We start from the raw sequence: 6,802 nt of genomic DNA, 5'->3' as shown, positions 1-6,802 counted from the left end.
AATGACGTAATTTAGTATCGAATCAGAATACGATACTTTTACTCAGCAACATCGGGTATCGGAATAAACACCAAGTACTGGACACGCCCAATTAACAACGCGTGGAAAACCAACCGTTACGGGCTTCAAAGGCGTTCCGGTATTTCAATTAACTTATTACTCAATTTCGCGAGTTAAATTGTCCCTATATTATAGTTGTAGAAAATTTAGCTTATTTTCTGACTTTTAAGAAATTCCGTAGTTCTAATTAACCTATCTCGGAAACACTGAAGATCGAGGCATCGCTTAATTTAACAATCAATAATAAGGAAAACCTACATTACTGACACCGTATGGCTGCCTGTGGCCGCCCAGGATAATAAAGTGAAAGTCGTTAGAACCGCCGTTACGGGTTGTCCGTAATGCAGACCTTCTATAGCAAACCATGCAGTTACTTTGTGCCTAGACCACGTTTTGAGTAACAATATGCGATGCATCGTATGTTATTCCGATGGCCCGTATTTTGGGCAATTAATACGGCCATCCATTAAACTGTGTCATAACTATTGTAATGGATTAAGATATTCGATGTTTTGATTACGTAACTACGTTTATTACCACAATTTAAAAATCACTTTCAAACATTTTAAAAATACAATAATATCACGGTGTAATCGAAATCAACCACAATCGGAATATAAAAGTGAAACGTCGATTTACATATTGTGAAATGTTTCCTCCAACGATAATGAACAAATAAAATTTATGGTAAAACTCAAAACTGCAATCGTTTTGATATGGTTTCATAAACATTGAACCGTTAAATGGTAGAATAGCGGAATTATGCAATTTTTGATGACGTTACTACATTTATTACTACAAATTAAATAAAACGAATTTCAAACATTTAAATAGTACAATCGAAATCAAACACAATCGCAATAACAGTAAAACGTCTAATACATAACGTGAACGATGTTTTAAGGTTAAGCGGTAATAACAAATAATATTTATGGACAAACTCTAAGCTGTAATCGTTTTAATGCGGTTTCATCAACATTGGATTATAACATGGCGGAAAAATTAGAAAACAGAATAAAGCGAAAAAAGTCAAAAGTCAAATGATAAACCTCAAGAAAGTACAGACAAGGTCGTTAAATTACATAAAAATATCTGAACTTAAAAGTATCCGACATCACTACAAACCAGCATAAACCAAAGCATGCACTTTTTAATAGTGCGCCGCTCACAAAGGAGATTAAAAAAGTTTCAAAACTTTTTTGTTTTTTGCTTTTATTGCTTTTTTACTTTATTGCAGCTTTAGGCATTAGGATTACGAAAATGTCACGAAAACAAAGGAGAGACAAATTTGATTTTATAGTTGATTGCGTGAAGACTCGCGATGTAGGATTAAAACACGTTAAAAAAGATGAATATTTTCGCTTTCCTTGCTTTAATTTCGCCTAATTGTTTTAGTAGGAGGAAGGTGTTTACTGAAAAAGAGATATTTACGCTTCGCTGGTTTTAACTGATTATTACTTATTTTAAACAAGAGTCGCCATTTGTACGAATTTTCTGAAAATGTCAAGAATAATAGAGACACGTATGTGAAAAAATTTCAACCTTTACCAATAAAGTTTAGTGGACAATTTGAAAGTTATTTAAAAAGTCATGGACGAATCTGGGGTTTCACTCGTTCGAAAATACTAACCCTATTATAAAGACCTAGTAGTGGTAAAACTTGTAGAATGACAAAAAACGTATTAACAACAAACCCTGGATCTGTATGATGGATATTTTCCGGTATTACGGTTAAATATTGTAAATGTACTTTTTTAACGAAGACTAGTGATGTGTATCGTATCGTATAGTTACCATTTTTTACAGTTTAATTAAAAATAAAACGGATTTGCACTGAATGTATTTAGATTCCATTACACTTTCACATTGTTGGATCAAAATCAGTAGATTTATGAATATTATTTGTATTGTGACGTCAATTTATGACGTAATTTTTTAAAAAAAATTTGCCTACAGTGGTCCACGCAAGGCCAAAAAATTTTTAGGGGTCCGCGGTAAAAAAAGTTGAAGAACCCCTGGTATACGTGTTACTATGATTTATCTGTGTGATCCAACAAAAGGAAAGAAAGCAATAAAGTGGCAAAAAAGTAGCATTAAGGAGCCAAACAATTGTAAAAAACCCAGCAAATAAATCGCAATACAAAGACGCACACATTAATTAGAATATTTTTTACAGAAAAAGACCACTAGCTTAATGCAAAATACCAATAGCTTTAATGTATTACACAGGTGACAATACTTTTTCGTGCAAGTTTGAAACAGATTTAAGGACTAGCAAGAGATTACTGATGTTTCGCTGGTGTAAGTAAAGTAAAAAAAAATTGTAGTTCAAAAATAAAAGTAAAAAATTTATTGAGATTGTAGTAACAAGTAGTAAGAATATCAAAGCCCATACAGAAGTAGGCGGCATTTTCAACGTTTCGAATAACTCTTATTCGGTTTCAACATATTGAGAATCACATATAAAAAATCACATATAAAAAGCAACTGTTATTTAGCGTGTAATGTTCAGCCCACCTTATGTTGTAACACAGGTTGGTATTCCCTCCAAGCTCCAAGTACCATCAGCTTGGCAGGTTGAGAGCCCGGTAGCTGTCCCTGTGTAGCCAGTGGTGCAGGTGAATGTGTGGCTCGCTCCAAACCCACTGTTTGCTGGGGCTGCTGACACACCAGCTTGGCTCGGATTTCCACATCCTTACAACATAGAACATAATTGATACTTTGTGAAAAAGGGTTGCATGTTTATTGAATGGAAGTGTGGTCGGTTTTAACTTTTTTAGTGTACCTTAGCGCAAAAAAGTTTTCAAAATTTAAAACTTAACAACGATTAAAAGTAGATAAAATTTACAATGTGAACCTTGTGGAATTGAAATGTCTTGTATGAATAAGGCAACGCACTCATGTGTCGATAGGATACAATGCATAAATCTATAAAAATATTCTTTTGGGCTACCTTAATGCAGTAAATAACTTAATTTTGTGCGTTTTTTTGCAAAATGATCTGGAACAAATAAGATTAGAAACAACATTGCGAATATTACTAATGTTTGGTCCGTCTTTACATAAAAGGGTATTGGCTAGTAATTTAGTATTGGTAACTTTTTATTGACAGCATTATTAGGACCTGTTTGGAAACAGTTGTAAAGAAATTTTGGGAAAAAATCACTAACTGTAAGTTTGTGATATACAGATAACACAGCTAAAGAAATTATCTGAACAAATATTAAACCTAAAAACCTGTTACAACTTAAATAACGTTAGTAAATTAACTTAATATCAAATATCTCACTTGCAGTTGAAAATTCCAAATATCCGAACGATGAAAAAACGTAGTAACCTTGACTAAATGAATCGTAGTAACCTTGAAGACTTATGTTGTGCGATGCAGAAGTAGCATTGGTTTGGAATCTCATCGATAAATCAACCGAGCTAACGTTTCTCACAACGCTTTAAAATGAAAAAAATAAATTTGTTGCATGAAATTAAAAATAGACTAAACAAAACACAATAATGAAGTTCAAACAGTAACTATTTTTATAATATTATTGCACAAAAGTGCATTCATTGTTTGTGTTTGGCGTGCTTAAGGAGTTAAAAAAAAGTAACAGCAGGTTAAACAAACAATCCAATTGCACATTTTTAAACAATATAGTTTACAGGCCAGTTACAACTCTCTTATCAGTGAAATAAAAATAGTATTTTTCTTACGTGAATGAAACTTGACTTTGATAGACAGATGAATGGTGATAGCAATAATCTCTGTAGCAATCCCCAACCTCCTAAAACAATTGAACGAATAGTCATTCAAATATGTTCAACTAGATATTAACAACGCATAGATAAGGTTATTAAACTTTGTGAAAATTAGTTGTAATTTGGTTAAAAACGAATATGCTTACAATGTTAGAAATAACCCATTTAAAGTCGTATTTAGTAGAATTGGTCACAAGTGATATGGATGCAGTTATGTTGCTTCCTGGTAAGAATCCATTTGGTGAAGTTGCAAGGGTTAGGGGGGTTTTAACTAAAAATAAATAATGTGTAATTCACCTACAATTAGAAATATTTAGGGATATAGAATTTTTGCGACAACAAAAAACTTCATAAAATTTGCATTTAAATGTTTGTGCAAACTTGGGTTTTAGGTAGAACCATTAGTTGCTGTAGTAAGTCACAACACAAAATATGATTTTTTAACATTCTCAAAGTTTTAATTAAAGCATTTTAAAGATTGTACAATAAAATAAATGTTTCTCGTTTTCTTTGTGTTTTAGTTTTACAATGTGTGCATCACCCCAGTGGCACTCTCATTTGTTTTGTTACAAAAATAATAACAAAAAGGTAAAGCAGTTATATGTTATGTTAACAATATTCTGCGTAGGTTAATAAAAAAGTTGTTTAAATCAAGCAATTATTTTCAGACTTACCAAAAATACACAAAGGTTCTTGCCTCCATTGAGCCTCATAATCACAGTATGTCTGTAGGTTCGTGCCACTATATCCACTCATGCATGTAAATTTGTGTCTGCTGTTGTATTCCTTGTTAGCTGGAACATCCTGAATAACTCCATCAGATGTCACATTTCCACAATCTGAATTAAAAGATTTAATATTTGCCACAGTCAAAAACAGTCACCCATCTTTCAAATAACATGATAGCACTTAACTAAAATCTTAATTTTATTTTATTATTGATATTTTTTCAATCAGCTGACACTTGCAACAACTCACACGAAAAATCAAGAAATACATAAAAAACGTTAAGGGTAGATTTAAGGACTAATTCATTTTTTAGGAATATATTTGTGTTATTATAGCTGTATAATACATAAATATTTGATCAGAATTGTTTATAAGTTGTTATAAATACTCAGTTGTATCTTTTATTTCACAAAGGCTATACAATGTTAAGAAAAAAGAAAAGAAAACTTACATCGTATATCAAGTTTTGAATTTTGAAGGGTAATACCATCAGTCGTTGTGACAGAAATAGTTTTATCCTTTGAGCTGAGTGACTCCAATCTAATCTGAGTGCGTACAAAGAAGCTACCAATCGAACAACCGCTGGAAAACAAAAACAATTATTCTTTTGTGGATCAGGTTGTCTCGGTTGGTTGGGTGAAATATTTTACATTAGGTTCAACGAGTGGTTTGTCAACTAGGTTTAATTGTTTATCTTATGAGTGAATATAACCAATCCACAATTTTTTTGAATTCATGTTGATTTTTATATCTGTAAAAATGCGGGAAATTAAAACACTATGATGCAATTTCATGGATACCATCAAACCAAACCAACCTATGTGTTCTGTTGATGTAAATGCTTCCAACCCTTCGAGTGCATTTACATGTGGAGGAAACATTGTAGAGACATGTGATAGCAATCTAAAAGTTTAAGTGTAGAATCAAAGCTGACTGCAAAGAGGGATTCAGCAAGAATTGCATTTTGTTTATTTTACAGTTATTGGAGGAAGCCAATTACCCATTACACAAATATGCTACAACTTTATTTTAGTATGTTTATTTTTTAGTATATTTATTTTGCTAGGGTCGGGCTTTGGATATAAATAAGACTACCTGAGTTCCGAGTCGGACGTGCAAATACAATGTAAATTCAGAACTAACTAGAGTCTGATAGAGCTGGCAAGTGGCAATTCATGGTGAACCATGAGAGTTTTAGAAGGTAGCTTAGCGTCAGCAACACTAGGTAGACCACATATTATGGTAGACCACATAACATGCTTTAAAAATTAATAAAAAATATAAAAAACTATGCTGCAACGTCAGACTCAACTATATCAACCTTTTTTGCAAATGTTCAATATTAGAAGTTAGAGTTGATCTGAAAATATCAGGGTCTAATATTTACCGAATCAGAATGCGAGCACATGTTTCAATAACAAAATGGTCATAACAAAATATATTTTTGTAGCTCTAACAACTTAATGACAAGAATGTAAGAATGTTTTGAAACAAATTAGAAAAAAATAAAAACATAGCTGCTCAAATCAGAAAAACAGCCTTTGTTCAATAAATTGAATACATTTAACCAATATTGAAACATTTTACATGAGAATCATTTATTAAAGTTGTTAAAACTTACTTCTCCATCGATTACAAAATTGATTTGGAAGTTGGTTTTTGCAAGATCAATGTGAAGGTCCACATATCCACCAACAACTTGGGTGCTTGGAGAAATCGAGAAGTATTTAACTAAAAAATATTCGTTTTTAGTTACATATATATTCCATTAATCCTCTAAAATATAAAAGTGTCAGGAAAAATCAACAATATATAAAGGTGACAAACAACAACATCACAAATACAACATAAAAAGAAACACAATGTGGTTTAGGCATTTTCAATATTACAATATTATTTGCATGGAAACACATTGACCTACAATCTATTATTTTTTAAATTTTTTGTGTGATGCAGGGGAAGCAAGTGTTTTTTAAGTGAATGTTTTAACAATTACAATTGCATTATAATGCTGATTTGGCGCAACACAAACTTTATAATAAACAAACTGGCGAGTAGGATCTAGCCTTGGTCTGTAAATTATTATTTGTTATAAATCAAACCTTTCACTGAGCAGAAAGTATCGTTTGTTAAACTCCAGGTTGCATCAGCTTTGCAAGTTGCATTCACAGCTTCACCGCTGTGGTTTGTATCGCAGCTAAAAGTGTGTGAGTCGCCGTAAACACTATTTGATGGCGGTGGTTCCACACCAGTAAGACCT

General features: G+C 32.2%; 1 long non-coding RNA gene across 1 annotated transcript; it reads right to left on the bottom strand.

Moving 5' to 3' along the window:
* Window positions 1-2,578: 2,578 nt before the first annotated feature.
* On the bottom strand, window positions 2,579-3,796 carry LOC146170424 (uncharacterized). The gene is made up of 2 exons (XR_014494871.1): window positions 3,350-3,796; window positions 2,579-2,754 (listed from the first exon to the last, which is right to left on the bottom strand). It is a non-coding gene; the product is annotated as an uncharacterized LOC146170424 (long non-coding RNA).
* Between the last annotated feature and the right edge of the window lie 3,006 nt (window positions 3,797-6,802).

Source organism: Ascidiella aspersa, chromosome 1 (genome assembly GCF_963924565.1).
Source record: "Ascidiella aspersa chromosome 1, kaAscAspe10.2, whole genome shotgun sequence".
Classification (NCBI taxonomy): Eukaryota; Metazoa; Chordata; class Ascidiacea; order Phlebobranchia; family Ascidiidae; genus Ascidiella; species Ascidiella aspersa.
Note: the sequence above shows the minus strand (reverse complement) of the source record. Positions and strands in the feature narration are given on the sequence as shown.